Raw genomic sequence first — 18,037 nt, forward strand, 5'->3', positions numbered from 1 at the left:
GCTCTCTGCCCCAAAGCTGCAGGGCACACGCACGACACTGATTGGGTTTGAAGTTGAACTATTGATTTTAATGGATCAATGGTGATGATTGTTCTGGTGCAGACATAATCACAGTGATCAATAAATGATGGATAAATTACATGCTTCCTTCAGCTGTGTTCGAATTACTCACTGTGTTTCATTTTTAGTACCAAGCCTCTCCAAAGGAATCAGTCGTCACTAATTTTTGAGCTTCTTTGTTCCTTTTATTTCGTCTGAATGCAAAAATCAACCACTGTTCTCCACCTCACATAACCTTTACTTTGCTTTCAGCATATTCCCATCTCCCATCTCATCCTTTCATTTTTCCCTTCTCTCCAGAGAAGTGGGTGATGACAGCTAGCCCCACTCTCCTCTCATTGAACATTCAGCTTTGCTTTTGATGGAATTAATTTGAATGTAAATGATGCTCTGATGGGAATGCTTTTATTGGCCCCACTACAAAATTTCACACAGAGATAGCACCCGCACTAACCCCACTGATGCATAAGTCAGTCCACTGGGAGGGAGAGAAAAACAACAAAATGCTCCCACAATATGGAGCTATTACTATCCCTGGCGACATTAACAAGCGTGAAACATAATGAAATTACGTTTTCAGTCAGTAGATTTAGTCAATGACTTGATCAATAAATGTCTTCCTTGTTAATTTGTACTCTGTAGGAAATAGTTGTTTGTGTCGTAACTTATGACTCTCCAAGGATGGGTGCGTGGCTTCAAAAAAACAAAAGTTTTACAGCACTGTGTTAACAATTTACAGAGGTATGTAATGAATTACAGGAAAAAGAAAAAACGAAATGAGAAGAAAAGAACACGATGAAGAACAAGATCGAAAAAGCACAGGCGAGATCAAAGTGTGTGAAAAGAGGCATAAAAAAATGTATTAAAGAGAGTATTCATGCCATTTTTCAGTGTGATTGAGTGTGTGTGTGTTTGTGTGGTTTGGATTGTTTTCCATCTCTTTATGTGCATGATCAAAGAAGCTGTAAAGAAGCTGTTTTCGCAGTTGTTGATAGTTGAGTGATCAGCGGTTTTGTAAGGGGGTTTTCGTGTGTGTGGCGTACTTGTTAAAGTGGGATTTGACAGGTGGGAGAACCCTAAGATATGGTGTAGTGGTACATCTGGGATAAATGACTCACCTCAAAATAACTCCCAAAATTCATTTGTATGTGAGCTCCGGTGCACTTGTTTTCTTTGTTGACAAGCTTTGTGATCAGCTGGCCTCTGCTGCTGTTGTGGTTCTGAGGTTTGTTCCTCTTTGTGTATTTAGCCAGCTGGATTCTGAGAATTATTAGCAGATTTTTCATAGGTTGTCATACTGCTGGCTGCTTGCCAACACCTAGTAATATCAAGATGGAGTATGGCAAATTAAGTCAGTCATAGTCTGTGCTTCAACGGGCCAAAATTAGTCGAATTTAAACTGTTCCATAGCACTATATTTGAACAAGCTGACTATAACAACAAGCTAACTTTATAAGCTAACTTTATCCTACCTAATGCTAACACCGAGTGTCCTAAACATCGAACTTTTCCTCTGACAAGTAGTTTGATTACACCTCATATGACAGTTTATTCACTTATTGGTAATGGTAGAGCCACTCTAAAGAATTTTTAAGTAACACCAGCTAACAGTTGCTAAAACTGTCAAAAACATTAGCGCTAATCGAGGTTAAAATTCAGGATATCCTCTTCAACTCACCTTTGTATCATTGTCATCGGTCAGAAATGACCTTTATTTACTCAATACAGCCTCCTTCAGAATAAATAGATGTGGGTGCCTTGTACCCTACCCCTCATAGCATACACTCTCTAAAGATTAATGATGACCAGAGAGTTTGAGGTCATTCAGGAACAACAACATAAAATATCACAAATATTTAAATGATACATACCATTTTCTTTATTGCCAATTAACTGATATGGGCTGTTATGGGGTCAAAAATTTTAATTTTAAATTTCTTCCAGTGTATCATCTAGTCTGTACTAAGCAGTCCATAACCATGAATATAGTCATTTTTTTTCTTCATCGTTCTCCCCTTTTTGCATTTCTTTATCTTTGAAAGTGAAGTTAACATACTCTGATGTTACTAATGTGCTCTCCAACTGGGAAATACTAGTGAATTAGCCAGAAAGAAAGATAGAAAGATTAATAATAAAAATGCAATACTAAGGGACAGTCCTTTCAGATTAGGTAAAATAATATTGACAGATTCATCAGAATTGAAATTGGTCATTTTTTGACCTTGTAGATGACAGAAGTGCTCTTCATCAAAAACACATGAGAAAACTGACAAAAGCAACAACATGTAAAACTGTTATTTAAGTCATGGGATCATGTAACACATGGTGCTCTCCCTCTTTATGGCTCTCTGCTGATTTCCTTTGTCTATTTATCTTCTCTGACCTCCCTATGCAGAGCCTCAAAATAGGGTCTTTGAACATTAATGGTGGGAGAGACAGGCGTAAAAGGGCATCAATCTCTGAAATTGCTCCTCAAAAAAGGATTGATGAGCTGGTTTTTGCAGGAGACATGTACTAATTCAATAGAGTGTTCATATGCCCTTAGCCATGGTGCAAGCTTTCACACAGGGATAGCTGTTTTGTTTAGACAAGCTGCAAATACAAGTGTTTTGTTTGTTACTGAGGTGGTAAAAGGTCAGCTGCTGGTTGTCACAACAGAAGTTGAAAACCATGTGTTCTGCCTTGTTAATATGGCCCTAAACAAAGAACCAGTAAGAGTTTTTATTTTACCAAAACTGCAAAATGAGCTAAATAATTTCAAATGGGATCACTTAATAATATGCAAAGAATTCAAGTATGGCCTAGACTAGATGGAGTGAGTGCTCCATCCACTGCCAGAGTCTATCAGGACCATTGATGGAGGGTTACATGTTGAGTTAAAGACTTTGCAGCCATCTGCTGCAGGAGAAGAGGTTGTTGTTGGGCTGTTTCCTGTAGAAGAAAGTGAAGGAAAGTCTTATCAGGCAATTCCTCCAGGTGAAGTATTTGGATGCCCTGCGCACCATGTTTTTCCAACCTGGACGGATGTGTGGTCCCAAGCAGGCAAATTGCCACAAAATGACTAACCAGATTGAAATGAGGGACTAACTTTGGTCAAAAAAGAATTTGGAAGGAATTAAGGAGATCTTTCCTTGAATGTGCAAAGACAAAAGAGTTGCTACTCCAATAATGAAAAGGGTTCTGACTGTGCCTTGAATCTGTGGCACAAACTTATTGCTACTACCAAGAAATTTAAATGGAGTTTCAAAGGTTCCTCCAGGACCTTTCCTGATCTGGTTACTGGGTTCATGCATTTGCCTTCTACCTGCATGTGCTAAAAATGTGGGTCAGGCTTAATCTCAATATACATTACTTCTGCTGAGGAGTGCCAAAAATCTTTTCCTGTTTTTCTTCTGACATGGACCTTGTTGGACCATAGTCATTCTACAGTCCTTGCAAACAGTGTAAGATGCCCATGGTCTCCAACTCCAGGTCTCCAACCTCATAAAAGATGCAACAAACTGTGCCACATGGTAAGATACCAGCAACACCCAGAGTGTCAATATAGCTCCTGTAAGGCTGATAAACAGAAATTATGCTGCACCGCCATAATTTCTGAGAGCTTTTACAGGCGATAGATACATAGAGTGTGACCATTGCACTGGAGAGAGAGAGTGCCCAGGTAAGAGGGCGTGGCAGGGGGTAGGCCAGTTGCTACTGTTTACTGTTTTCTTTGGTTCAGGTTTTAAACCTGTTTACTCTTATTGCTCTACTGTTCTCTTGCAATGAAAACACAGAATCTCCCACTCTCATATTCTTGTCCACTCTCTTAATATTTAAGCGTTGTGTCCATATTTCATTCTTCACCCATTCATATGCCACTTGTCTTTCATTTAGTCCTTTCTTGTCTCTTGTCTAAATATTTCTCTTATACACAAAAATCTCCCCATCTTTCACCCCCTTTACAGTACTAGCAGCTTATTACCAACTAACTCACATCTCATATTAAATATAATGTTGCTGTAGTTAAAGAGAAAATTGAAAAGTTTCATTATCCATTGGGCATAAGTTGAGAGAAAACTGTAAAGCTGCAGTAAAAGTACGCAGTCATACTCCACACAATCTATATTAGTACGTCTCATGGTCATATAAAATAGATCCACAGTTCATACTTTGCTAACATCCACATTGAACCCCCTTCCCACTAATCACTGTGGTTTATGATCACGCTCATCCCTTCATGTTCAGAGGTCTGACATGACATTCACCATTCCACCACTTTTACATCACCATTGATTTCCAGTATCCTCCCAAAGTGAGCCCTAGGCCTATTCACCCTAGGCATCATACATCACCCAGTATTAAGGCTTCACCTTTTATATTGCTCACCCTATATCATAATATCTCTTACAGACACCTCTGCCTTTATGTCTCTCTCAGCTCCCGTGATTCGTAACCGATGCCTCTCTGGATCGCCAATTATCTCCCCCTGTGAAAAAGACAGGTGTATTTTTGAAAGAAATATGCCTTAGTGTGGCACAAGTTTTAAAAAATTTATCTGCCTTTTCAATCATTCAAGCACCCCACCTTCCCTGAGTCCTTACTTTTTCAACTATATGGGCTGGACAAGGATGTATGAATCAGTTAGAATGACACTTTGAAGCTTTGTAAATCCCGCTCTTCTTCTTTGACTCTCCTTAGAACGAGGTATAAGAATCTCATAATATCTTTTAGAAATCTTTATGCGCTCACTGTTCTCTCCGGGCCTCTTTGAGACAGGAATAGACTGATGAAGTGTGTGACTGCCTCCACAGTAATTATGTGATGAATGCGTTCATTTTGTGTGTTGCCCCGAGCGGTGAATAGCTCATCTGATTATTGAGGGGTGTGTTCTTTGTCTGTGTGTGTTTGTAATAATAGAAAGTCTGAAACCAAAGATCTCAAAGAAAGAGAGCAATATTTGCCCTGTCGGCTGTTGACTTTACCGACTACAAAAAACAATAAGAAGCGTAAATCAAAGAATCAGTAGGTTTCCACATAGCTACCCATTTTCAGTTAAAACACCTTTTCCCCCCTCTTTTTGCTGCAGGAGAAACGTTAAGTCTAACACATCAAGCCTTTAACATTTTAAACCCCTTAGATGGATGTTAAGCTCCCATTAATAATATAGCCGACTTTGCTGTCCAGCTTTGTATGGATTTTCTTTCACATACGGGAAATAGTAAGAGGCGGAAAGTGACAGAGGTAAAGAAACTGAGCCGCAGAGATGGATCACAGCAGGATAATAGCTCCCATATCTAGCCCCCGAATAGACCTACGTCACTGTTGGCCACCAACGACTAAGGCTAAAGCAAACATACCTGTGAAGCATTTGGAGTGTGACAGGTAAGAGCTTTGATTCAAAATGCTTGATCTGTGACTCCTTGCCTGAGATCTACCTGCCGCTGGTGTGTAAATGAGCGAATGAGATGCTAATTTTGTATTTTAAAATTTGACACATGACCCTTCCTTCAGCGCATTTAGACCGTAAGGCAAAAAACTAAAAAGCAATAACCTCCTAAGACCCGAACCCTTCCACGGCATGCATTTTTAATTTCTCTTTGATATTTGGGCTGATTGGGACCTGATGAATGTAAAAACGAAGAATGACAAAAAATTTTTTTTACCTGATTTTCATTTCTGAGAAAAATAAGAGCCACTTATGAGGATATTTGTTTAAAATTCCGATAGAACAGTAGCAGTATAATGTCCTCGTAAGTGGATATCAGGCCCTTGTAGAGCAAAATTGAGTATTTTGGTCTAAATAACCCAAAATGTGATGTCCACATATGTGGATGCCAGGTCCTAGGAGGTTAAAATTACACAGTTGAATATTCATCTGATACTCGTTACCCTTTTGGTGTTTTTTTTCCATTCCTCATTTTTCATTGGTAAAATGGCTCTAAAGGCTATGTGTGGGAATCCTGATGTGAGTGTTTACAGTGGCTTGCAAAAGTATTCGGCCCCCTTGAACTTTTCCACGTTTTGTCACATTACAGCCACAAACATGAATCTATTTTATTGGAATTCCACGTGAAAGACCAACACAAAGTGGTGTAAATGTAAGAAGTGGAACGAAAATCATACATGATTCCAAACATTTTTTACAAATAAATAACTGCAAAGTGGGGTGTGCGTAATTATTCAGCCCCCTGAGTCAATACTTTGTAGAACCACCTTTTGCTGCAATTACAGCTGCCGGTCTTTTAGGGTATGTCTCTACCAGCTGTGCACATCGAGAGACTGAAATCTTTGCCCATTCTTCTTTGCAAAACAGCTCCAGCTCAGTCAGATTAGATGGTCAGCGTTTGTGGACAGCAGTTTTCAGATCTTGCCACAGATTCTCGACTGGATTTAGATCTGGACTTTGACTGGGCCAGTCTAACACATGGGTATGTTTTGTTTTAAACCATTCCATTGGTGCCCTGGCTTTAAGTTTAGGGTCCTTGTCCTGCTGGAAGGTGAACCTCCGCCCCAGTTTCAAGTCTTTTGCAGACTCCAAGAAGTTTTCTTCCAAGATTGCCCTGTATTTGGCTCCATCCATCTTCCCATCAACTCTGGCCAGCTTCCCTGTCAATGCTGAAGAGAAGCACCCCCAGAGCATGATGCCGCCACCACCATGTTTGACAGTGGGGATGGTGTGTTCAGAGTGATGTGCAGTGTTAGTTTTCCGCCACACATAGCATTTTGCATTTTGGCCCAAAAGTTCCATTTTGGTCTCATCTGACCAGAGCACCTTCTTCCACATGTTTGCTGTGTCCCCCACATGGCTTGTGGCAAACTGCAAACGGGACTTCTTATGGTTTTCTGTTAACAATGGCTTTCTTCTTGCCACTCTTCCATAAAGGCCAACTTTGTGCAGTGCACGACTAATAGTTGTCCTATGGACAGATTCCCCCACCTGAGCTGTAGATCTCTGCAGCTCGTCCACAGTCACCATGGGCCTCTTGGCTGCATTTCTGATCAGAGCTCTCCTTGTTCGGCCTGTGAGTTTAGGAGGACGGCCTTGTCTTGGTAGGTTTATAGTTGTGCCATACTCCTTCCATTTCTGAATGATCGCTTGAACAGTGCTTCGTGGGATGTTCAAGGCTTGGGAAATCTTTTTGTAGCCTAAGCCTGCTTTAAAATTCTCAATAACTTTATCCCTGACCTGTCTGGTGTGTTCTCTGAGGCCGTCACAGAGCAGCTGTACTTGTACTGACATTAGATTACACACAGGTGCACTCTGTTTAGTCATTAGCACTCATCAGGCAATGTCTATGGGCAACTGACTGCACTCAGACCAAAGGGGGCTGAATAATTACGCACACCCCACTTTGCAGTTATTTATTTGTAAAAAATGTTTGGAATCATGTATGATTTTCGTTCCACTTCTCACGTGTACACCACTTTGTATTGGTCTTTCACGTGGAATTCCAATAAAATTGATTCATGTTTGTGGCTGTAATGTGACAAAAGTTCAAGGGGGCCGATTACTTTTGCAAGCCACTGTATATGAATATTCCACCAGCTCTGGTGTTAAAATGCTGCATGCATTATTTTGTAAATTTATCAGTAGCGATATTTTTTTTCTTTAAACGTAATATTATATCTGATATGTCTGTGTGGGTCATATAATGCATAACACAAACAGGGATTATCAGTACAAAACTCTGCACATTTTGTCTGTGATCTGAATTTTTCTTCGATCACTTGCAGTGGTGGAAGGGCTCTTGTACAGTTTGCATTCAGGATGACCAGTCTGGACTTGAGGCTAAGAACCAGCTCATTATGCTGCCAGTCAGTCAGGCCATGAAGAGTCTCAGCGGACCATCACAAGCAAATAGACGTGCAGGAAAGATCAATGGGCGTGTGTTTATCGAGCGGCGAACACCCCCCCACCCCATTCGTGCACGAGCACACACCTCCACGTAACCACCAAGTCTCTGACCTGCCCCTCTCGACAGCCAGGGTAGTGAAGGTATTGATTTCCCCATATTAATGCATCCTTCATGAGAAGCCCCAGGCAGCAGTGTAGAAGAGAGAGAACAGGAGAGAACAAAGAGGTACAGGATGGATGGAAAAGGAGGAAACTGGAGGAGATAAGAGAAGCAGGAGAAGAAGACGGAATAAAAGTTTAAAGCAGTGTCTGATGCCTCTGATACTCTACATCATGCTCAAACAGAATTTAGATACCACGACTAAGCTAGGCATAAGCTAAACTTCAGTGCCCGCTTTGGCCTTTGAAATGTTGAAAAAAAGTCAATTGAATAGCTTACTGTACTTGTAATGTATTTAAATGTAATGCTATGCTCTGTTTGATTGGTGAGGTCTTCTGAGACAATGGCGGATGCTAATGCTTTCAGTACACACTATTCAGTCACAACATTAAAAACACTTTTGTTGTAGTTGGTGGATAGATCGGCAGTCTGGAGCTAGGATCGGGATATTAGCTGGAGATCATGGGGTTTAAGGGTGGAGCTTATGTGGATCATGGATCTTGTGTATCCTATCAGTGCCTGATTGGACTGTGACCTAGTAGGTTTGTAGGCTGGATCAGTGTCACCAGAACAAATACTTAGGGGACCTTTCAACATTAACATTTTAAAAGTACAATATAGAGAAGGGGTATTGTTGGGGTGATTAGGGGTGATACTAATTCATACTAAAAATTACTCTCTGATTAGATAGAACAGTACTGATGAGAACAGTACTGCAGCACTGGTAAGGCTTCCTTTGGCTGCTCCCTTAGCCGCAAGATTTTTACAAAAAACACAAATTTTTTGTTTTAGGAAAATGTGTAAAAATGTGTCTATGCATACATCTCATGTACAGGTTAAACCAGGATATGAGACACTAAGCTCACCACACTTCCCAAAATAATGTCGTAAGGCCGACTCATTTACCCTCTCCTTTACAACCCCAGTCAGGTAAAGACTGTGGCTGAGAATTGCTGTTATGTAACGAGTATTTAACCTGGACTCGGTGTGGCTGGAAGAATTCAGTCATGTCAGGGTGTTTAAAACATTAGTGCGTATGGAGGTGGAGTGGATCTGTTCACCCAGTCAAATGAGCAGCACATGCAGCTCCGCGCTCATCAGCTGTTACTTACTACTGCCTTCCTTCACTGGCTCTGCCTCGCCTTTTTTCTCTGTCATGCACTTGCGCTCATGTTTACTCATTTTTTCTTTTCATTGCAAACTCCCTCTTTGTGAGGAAGGAGTAGGAGGCATGTTTGCCAGCCATATGGCAGTGCCAGGGGCGTCCGGAGCAGATGTGCTCGGCATCGGGGCTCTGCTCAATCAAGCACATGCGTACTTACACACACAGAGGGAAGCTTATGTGGTGCCTGTTACCGAGGAAGAGGTCACTGACTGACAACGGCATTATCTAACTCCCAAAGTGCTGCCATGGCGGATGCAGGGGTGACAGAGGCTGCACTGAGGTACTTGTGAGGTCTCAGTGAGACTTTAAGTTAAAAGTAAATGAATTTCTTTTAAAATATTTCTCAGCAATTGAAAGTTATAATATAGTGCTGCTGTTTATTAGTTGAAACTGTCATTTATATTTGACTGTACATATGAATTTGGCAATATAATTTGAATTATATTGTATTTGTGATGTGTTGTCGTGCTAAACCAATGGGATACTATAGTAGAGATGTCAGACACATCCTTTTCTCTTCAAACTCTTTACACGAGGCAAGTGAACATCCTGATGACTTGGATCTAACTCATTAGATTGTAAAAAACGTATCTTCAGCGTTCAGAGATTGTTGCGTTTGACTTTCTGGCTTCTTTTGCTGTCTACGAAAGAGTCTTCGTTGCCCAAAGAGCACACAGTCAGCACATTTGTGTTGATTTCTTTTTTTTTTTTTAAGAGCTATTTTTTTTGCTGAATCGTAGGAGAACGATGTGGGGCCTGTGCATCTTCGTGTATATGTGTGTGTTACAGTACTGTAAAGTTTCCTCTGAATGAAATGGGATGTAAATTTGACCAGCATGCAGAATGAAAATGCAGGCTCGTTCCCAGTGTTTGCTGAGCCAGCACTTGACCTATATCAAACATTCAAAAGCAGAATATCTATGAAAGTACTCCAATGTTGGTCAACACCTAGTCATAGGCCCACATCGAAAATATTAGGAAAAAAGAAAAAAAAGAGCAAAAGTGCCCATACAGAGGCATGTTTGGAGTTTTTTTTCCTTTTCTAAAATCAACATTTCATATGCCCCACAGTTTATACTTCTGAGAGTTATGACAACGCAGAAAGCAGTATAGTGTCTGCCATGTCCTACACTAATATATTTATGAGTAATAAAGGGTACAAGCAGATTTATATGTAAACCCATGTTTTGATACTGAGCAGGAGAAAGCTAAGCTCTTCTATTATTAGAAATGCTTATGTATCGTCAATCACACAATGACATAACACATCATCTGAATTTCAATATGACTTATGAGTGTATTCGCAACTAGAAAATGCCATCCATCCCTCAGCACACTATTCATCATGAGGGCTTCTTTACATTTGGAAATGGGAAATGCTATTTTGAAATAAAATGCACCTCATTCATTCCCTCCTTTGGATTAATGAAAAAAAAAAAAACATCAAAAGGTGACTGTGATGATCTATGAATGATGTCAGTGAAAGGAGAACAAGAGATTAAAGCATTGTTTTTAATCAATGTTTTTTCCTTCTTCTCTAAGTAACTAAATGCATTGCTTGGCTGTTCACATGTCATAGAGGAATCAGCTTGGAGCAGCTGCGCACGGTGAAAACGACCAACCTTTGAGACATTGGGTGTGTCAGTTTGTGTGCCTATGTGCCGGTAACAGCTGATGAGAGGCAGTCAGTGAGTTTTTAGCTCTTTCAGATATAATATGATCAATAAAAGTGAAAGTAAATACGTAGGAAGCGTGCATGCATTATGAAAGATTTGCTGTTTTTAATTTTGGGGACAGAAGAGTGTTTCCAAGTGAAGGGAGAAAGAAAAAAAGCTGCGAGTTTATCTTTATAAAGTGCATGCTTATCATTCCTGTTGCATCTGAAGTACTTGAGTCATTGTTGAATTGGTGACACCTGTAGGTACTATTGGTAATGGCAAATCTTCAAACTGTGGAAGCGCTGAGAGGCAAGTGAGGCAAAATGTAAAAAAAAAAAAAGAAATAGAAAAGAAAACTAGTGATCTGTTTTCAAAGTCCCATCAAAATTTAAAAGTTTCAATAGGAAAAAAAAATCTTGCTGTTCATGTTTCCCGTCTCAGTCCTGATGTGCATCAGTGCCCAGTCTTTTAAATAGTAAAAGCACTCATGGAGTAATGCTGTGCCTCTGAATGGAAGCATGCACATAACTGCTGGTGGTGCAACACAGCTTCCTTCCAACACAACTATGAACTACTTTAAACATGGTACAGTTTGTGTGAATAAGTTCTGGGAGATGTTGTTCATCACATCTACTGTCAGTCTGGGTGTCTGCATTAACTTGTATTTAAAAAAAGATTAAAGAAGAAATATTTTAGGATATATTTAAATATATTTGTGACACAGTCAAAAATATCTTAATCAGTGTTGTCAGTCAGCCTATCTGGAAGAAGACATCCTGTCCAGCTACAGGAGAGAAAACAACAGTTTAAATCATATTTACAAAATGCGTCAGTAGATCTCACATCTTCCTTCTTTACTTCTCTAATGAGTTGGAGGTGCACAGCCAGTTCGTCATCATTCAGTATTTCCTGCTCATTTTTAAACCGATCTGCGGATGAATAACAAAAAAATAAGTGTTTCCTTGTTTCGAAGCCCATCTGGAGGGTCACATAATAAGGTCAGTGTATTTCCTGTGACTTTAAAACAATAGTCAGCTTACCAGTGAAATGTTTTTAATGTTAAGCAGCAGCAGAGCAAATTGTGTGGTTTGTAATAGCACTAACTTAACCCTCAGAGAGGCCTCAGAGAATATTATCCAAGTGTCTGGATCACTGTGTTACAGCATTTTTTTTCCAGGAATGTCACCGCTGACACCCAGTTGGTAAAACTACAGATATACTGTATAAATATTATAAATCTTTGAGGAAAGGGGTCTGGTCTGGTCTCTGTCGCATCCCCTGATTTTATTCTTACTGGCATTTTGCTGTCTTTTGGTAGCAGTTCCAGCTTATTGCCTCCTGTTTTTTCTATTCAGATCCTGCAAGAGAGAAACAACATTCGCAAACTCATAGTAAAATAATTTTTGTACTAAACATACTAGATCTGTTTAATACAGATGATTATTTGATAGCAGAAGTCTAATTTTAAAGCTCCACATTTTTTATTCCAGCCTTTAACCCTATTTAAATGAAATTTCCCATTCTGCTGAGTGTGTGCATGTGAAATGTTTACACACCCCTTAACTACAATGACCCGCCTGTGATAAAGGATCTCATTTCACATTTTACACTGTCCTGCGTTATACAGTTGCGTGACAAACAACACACTCTTAATTGATGGGCCGTATTTGAAATCCCAGTGATCCATTACATTTTTATTAACACTTAAAAAAAGTAAAGACGTTTCTGGTCAGTTATCTTACTTTCTCTCAAATTGCTGTCAAAAAATACATTCTACAAATTTGTAACAGGAACAGCAATCATTTTTAGATTAACCCAGCAGGCTATCAAGTATGCTATGCTGTGTATTCTAGCCTTTTTCTTTGCTTTCCTCTGCTAATCCACATGTGTCACTGAGTTGAGCTAGAGTTCCTGTTTAAGGTGAGCCATGCAGGAACGGAGGATAAAGCACTATAAACCCTTACCGCCGCAGAACCGTACTGACCAAATCTCCTTCAGAAGTGCTACCACTCCCAGGTGGCTCAGCCGGGGATGGCGGGCTTGAAATCGCTGTCTTCATTCAGAGAACAGCTGTAGTGAGGTTACACAAGAAAGGGCGGTAGATACCGATAAGGAGAGATCAAACCAGGAACAATCAGTGAGAAAGGCAGCAAAGAAAAGAACAAAGGAGGGTAAAGCAAGTTAGAGAAAGAGGAATATCTGCCTACAAGCCAATTACTAGCTGAGGAATCAGACAAGGTTACCTTAGGCTAAATGCTAGTGCTAGGAATAGTCCTCTAGTGTTATCTGATGGTTCTGGCTGGGAGACTGTTAGACTTTGATTACTGGGTTAACCTGTAACGTCACTGTCACATGACAGCGCAGGAGTCTGACCTTATTTGATGACATAATAATACTGTTGTCGTTAATGAGATAATACTCATTAACGGCAACAAAGGGTATAGTGTTTGGCACTTTCTCACCAAAACCAGTATAGTATCTTCAATGACTAATCCTGTGGCCTGATGTCAACCCAACAGAGCTCACTTCACAGTCACTGAGCGTAAAACTGAATGACCCAAAAACAGGCAGCAACTGAAGACGGATGCAGTGAAGGCCAGGAAGAACAAAGACAGCATTTGGCGATGCCCGTGGCTTGTGGACTTACGGAAGTGTTGACTGAAAAGGATTTTCATTTTTATTAAAGTGCTAAAAACAATCCTTATAATAAAAGTCATGCTGGGCTCTCTGCTTACTTATGACCCTCTTAAATTCAGGAGGTAGGAGTAAAAATACCTGTAATCCCTAAAGAGTGATATACTTTTGTCAAACCTGTTGAATTAAAGCTCCAAGTCTCCACTTTAGTCACATATTGATTGTTTGATTTAAAACCCACTGTGATGGTGTACAGAGGCAAAATTACATAATTGTAAAAACACTTCATCTTTTGAGTGCTGCAATTTTAAGAGCAATGATCTTGCTAACTTACTGTACATGAATACCAGACACAAAGCACGATTGGCTTTTTATGTGGATGCCTTTAGCAGAACCAAGCCATTGTCAACAAGTTAAAAGAGACTTCAAGATGGAAGCTGCCAAACTGCAAAATGGAGTCACACGCCAATCATGTCATCTTACTGGTAGATCAGCACGCTCGCCAGGATGTCAGATTTAGTGCAGACACAGTGACAGGTTTGCCAAATGTGTAAGTCTGCCAGAGCTGGAGCTGCCCCATACAGAGTCGGTATGAAGGCTGCGAGGTGGCTGATGGGTGACGGGGAAAAGAGTGCGTTTCTTTCTAAAAATTCAGGTCTGACTCTTCGGCTGTCACGCGAAACCACGTGGAGCGGCACGCAAAGCTGAGGGTTTTCTTACCTGTTTGTGCTGTCAGGGAGTGTGTGAAGGCTATTTTAGATTAGAGGTGTATGTTTGTGACAATTGTACTACAGTGAAATTGGTATGTTTTCGGACATTGTGTTTGTGTGTATGTGTGTGTGCATGTGTTTGTGAAGCTGTGTCCAGGGCTGCATGTGCAGAGCCATCTGTTTGCTGCTTTAGCAGCAGTCTTCCAGTGCTCAGGCTTATCTGTGCACGAGGGCAGTGGCCTACTTCAACCTTCTGCTCACTCGGTGCACACAGCCGAGGCACACTAGTTTGGCTGATCACCCGTCAGCTCGATCGCAATAACTTCCCCTCAGTTTATCTACAAAAGTCTTGGGCCCATCACTTAAAACCACTTTTCTTTTTTACTTGTGACTACATTCCACATAATATATGAATTCTTCTACTTGTCCTAGCATTTGATCTTCTCTTCTTAAGAAACTCTGCAGGTGTGGATGGTGGCATGCTAGGATGGTAGTATGATGACATGCCTCCGAGTAGTCCAACATGAAGAGCAAGTCGGAATAAGTGTTTATATGTTTACTTATATATATATATATATATATATAAGTCAGAAATGTCTGTCTCATCCCAACACCGCCACCATTATTTACATTTTCTCAACTTTTCTTAATGTGCTGCACATTTGAGTCACTGTAATGCTGAATAGCTTGAGAATTGTGAACTTTATAAGCATCGCTACAACTAACACGTTCAAACGACATGCTTCAGCCTGATGTTTATAGTAGTTTGGGAACACACTAAGCTGTGCTTGTCAGACTCGGTACAGTTTAGAAAAGAGTATTAAGCTATGTAGGCTAGTCAGCGGGCCCTGTTTGGGAGTCGGCTGCTGTGGCTAATGGGTCAGCTGGGATGGGCGGGGCAGGGGATGAGAGAGGATGAGCGAGAGATTTTTAAGGCTCTTTCACTGGGTGAGCGTTTGTCAGACACACTGATGAAGGAATAATTGAGGAAAGGAAAGGAAAGATTAAATGCGCTATGTTATGTGAACAAAACCTCTGCCAGACCCTTGTCTTGTTTTCCTTGTACCTTTGGCCCAGGCCCACTGTGTAAGGGCTCTTTATATGATCGTAGCTCCATTAACGTTTCTGCTAAAGACAAAATTCAAATGGTTTTTGATAGAAGACAGGGCGAGCTTTACGGAAATATTTGGTAATGCTGTCTGAAAACAGACAGAAAACTAAGCTCTGCTAAGATTTTACAGTTTGCTAACTCCTCAACCATTCTGAGCAATTGGGAAAATTCAAACGGTCCCCTAAAGATGGGAACTATTTTGTAAATTTACAGCCAAAATTGAAAGATCGTCCAGGCAGCCTGCATGATACTCAGGTGATAAAGGGTTAAACTGACACCTGTTCTGAGACTTTTAATGACCAAAAATGAGTTTCCCTAGTTCAAGACTTGACCTGAGATGCAAGACAGGTGTGGAGCTGTTTCAGTCAATTGTGTTTAGTTGTTAACAGAGGCTTGTGTGCTCTGAACAAAGTACACAAGACCAACATTTCCTTGTAAAATATGAATGAGGACCTTTAGTAATGCAGTCCCTATGGGCAAGCCTGCCCTAAGCTTCAGTTTGTTTACTCTAAGGCAGAATGTCATCTTCCAGCTTTAGAGAAAATAGGTAACACTATAAGTTTGCTGTTTTGCTTCAAGCTTAGAAAAAGCTCAAAGGGGAACCAGCTAACCTGCATCTGTCTAACGCAAACAAAACAGCTGATTGACAGAAATGATCAAATCGATCCAACTATAGATAGTATTGATACCAATATTGGTATTGGTATCAGATCGATCTGTGATGAGATCAATACTTTAGTATGTTTCTATCTTCTAAGTTCAGTACATGTACAGTACATCGCTCTTATTATGCAGTCACACTTTAACATTAAATACATGTTAAGCACGAACTATAAAGATAGTGTTAGTGGTCATCTGTAGCTGTTATTTTACCTAGAGGCTATAATCAGATAATATATTAAGCCCACTGAATTGTGGCAAAAAAGTTATTTTATTGAAAATGAAAAATATATTCCTTAGACACAAACTATGAAAAATGCCTGAACAGTTGTGTGTTGACTGCCACGTCTATTTTATTTATAGCCTACAGCACATTTAAACAACAGAAGCTGTTTAGAGACAGGCACATTTCCATTCCACGTCTCCGAAAAACCCAGTTTCAAAATACATGAAAAGCTAAAAGGTATATTTGATTCTGTGAATAACTATTATGGAAAGTAAAAATCACAGTGGTTTAGTGGTTATTAAAATAATTTGATGATGATTCATCTCATAGATCATAGCACACTGCTCTCCCCTACATAACCTGCCTTTGTATGTTTGACAATAATGGCCCTGTATTCACTTGGTATTGGATCAATACCAGAGTTTGCAGTATCGTCCAGCATATATGATAATATTCTTTTTGTAAAAACAAACATTGGTGATTTATTTACCTCTACAAAGAAACAGAGCACCTGCTTCCAACCTTCTGACTTAGCAGAGATACGAGGGTGAAACAACTAAAAGTAGAATTTCCTAAAATTAAATGTTATAGTTTATTAAATTCGACAAACAAAGAATTGACTAGACTTTCAGACATCATTTAATGAAAGTGTCTTTAGAATGGCGTTCATTAATTTTTACCTCAGCAGTGCTGTGAGCACAGCGCTTGATGGGTTGCCATCGAGCAGCTGGGTACACAATTACGCCACCTGAGTTTCGCAAAATAACCTGTCTTTGCCCGCCTGTCGGTTCGCCCTGGTGCCTTGCAGGCAGTGGCAACAACGCGGGGTCCGCTACTCGCATGTACACAGCTCATCATGAAGCCCCTGGGTGTTCTGCAAAAGAACAGGACACGCAGCTCTGTTTGTGTGTGGGCACAGGTGTCGGAATCCATGAATCCATGTGCAGATGTATTTGTAACTGTGTGATTAATTTTATGGTTTTTGATGTTAATTTTTTCCCAAGCGCTTGCTGGAGACTCACCTCTATTGTGCATGTGCAGGACACAGAACTAAGTGTGATCCTAGTTACCAACTGTCATCCCTGAAGTAGTAGATATGTGATGCTCTCGCCTCTTAATTGTCTTTGAACAGATTTAAAATAAAGTTGTGTCTTCGCACACGAGTTAATGTGTGCGCTCTTCTCTCTCTTTAGTAATGCCTTTGCTATCATCAATTACTTCACTTAACCAGGTTTATGCATGTATAGGTGTGTGGCTGTCTCTGTGCATTGAGGCTTTCCCAGGGGCTCATCACTGCATCGCGGGCATCTGTTTGAAACTGGAATAAAAGTAGAGCCTATGAATAAAAGAGCCACATGAATAAAATCACAGAATGCAAATGACTTGCCAGGCAGGGATTCTGTGTGTGTGTGTTTGTGTGTGAGCGACTGCGAGTGCAAGAGTGAGAGAGAGGAAGTGTTGCATCCAGCCTGCATTTGTTCTCCATCCAATCATGCCTCCACTTTAGCTTGACTGATAGAGTAAGCACACACACACAGAATCAGACACAAAGCTTTTTCTTCTCCGAGGTGCATGCTTTTCTCATGCATTAATCAACAGCGGTTTTGACACTTAACAGAGCCATACTGTTGGTTCTCTCCTTGACTGCTAGCACTGCCTCAGGTGACTTTATCAATTAGGCCTTTCTGGAAACACCGGCATCCTCTCTGCTCCCTCATGTCCTCCTCTGTTTCACTTTCTTTTTTATGATTTGTTGTTTTCTTTTTCTCCTACCTGCCCCTCCTCGCATCGTTCTCGTGTTCCTCTCCTCCACCTA

The 18,037-nt window shown here is 40.5% G+C and overlaps 1 protein-coding gene across 3 annotated transcripts in view; it reads left to right on the plus strand.

The window, feature by feature from the left end:
- Positions 1–18,037, plus strand: part of igsf11 (immunoglobulin superfamily member 11) — a 122,844-nt gene that overhangs the window by 77,712 nt on the left and 27,095 nt on the right. Inside the window, exon 1 of one of the 3 annotated variants that reach the window (XM_082503795.1) lies at positions 14,150–14,169. The exons of the other annotated variants lie outside the window; for them this stretch is intronic. The gene's annotated coding sequence lies outside the window, so the exon portion shown is untranslated. Of the gene's footprint in view, positions 1–14,149; positions 14,170–18,037 lie in introns of those variants that run through there. 3 annotated transcript variants of the gene reach the window in all.

Source organism: Aulonocara stuartgranti (genome assembly GCF_965226115.1).
Source record: "Aulonocara stuartgranti genome assembly, chromosome: 14".
Lineage (NCBI taxonomy): Eukaryota > Metazoa > Chordata > Actinopteri > Cichliformes > Cichlidae > Aulonocara > Aulonocara stuartgranti.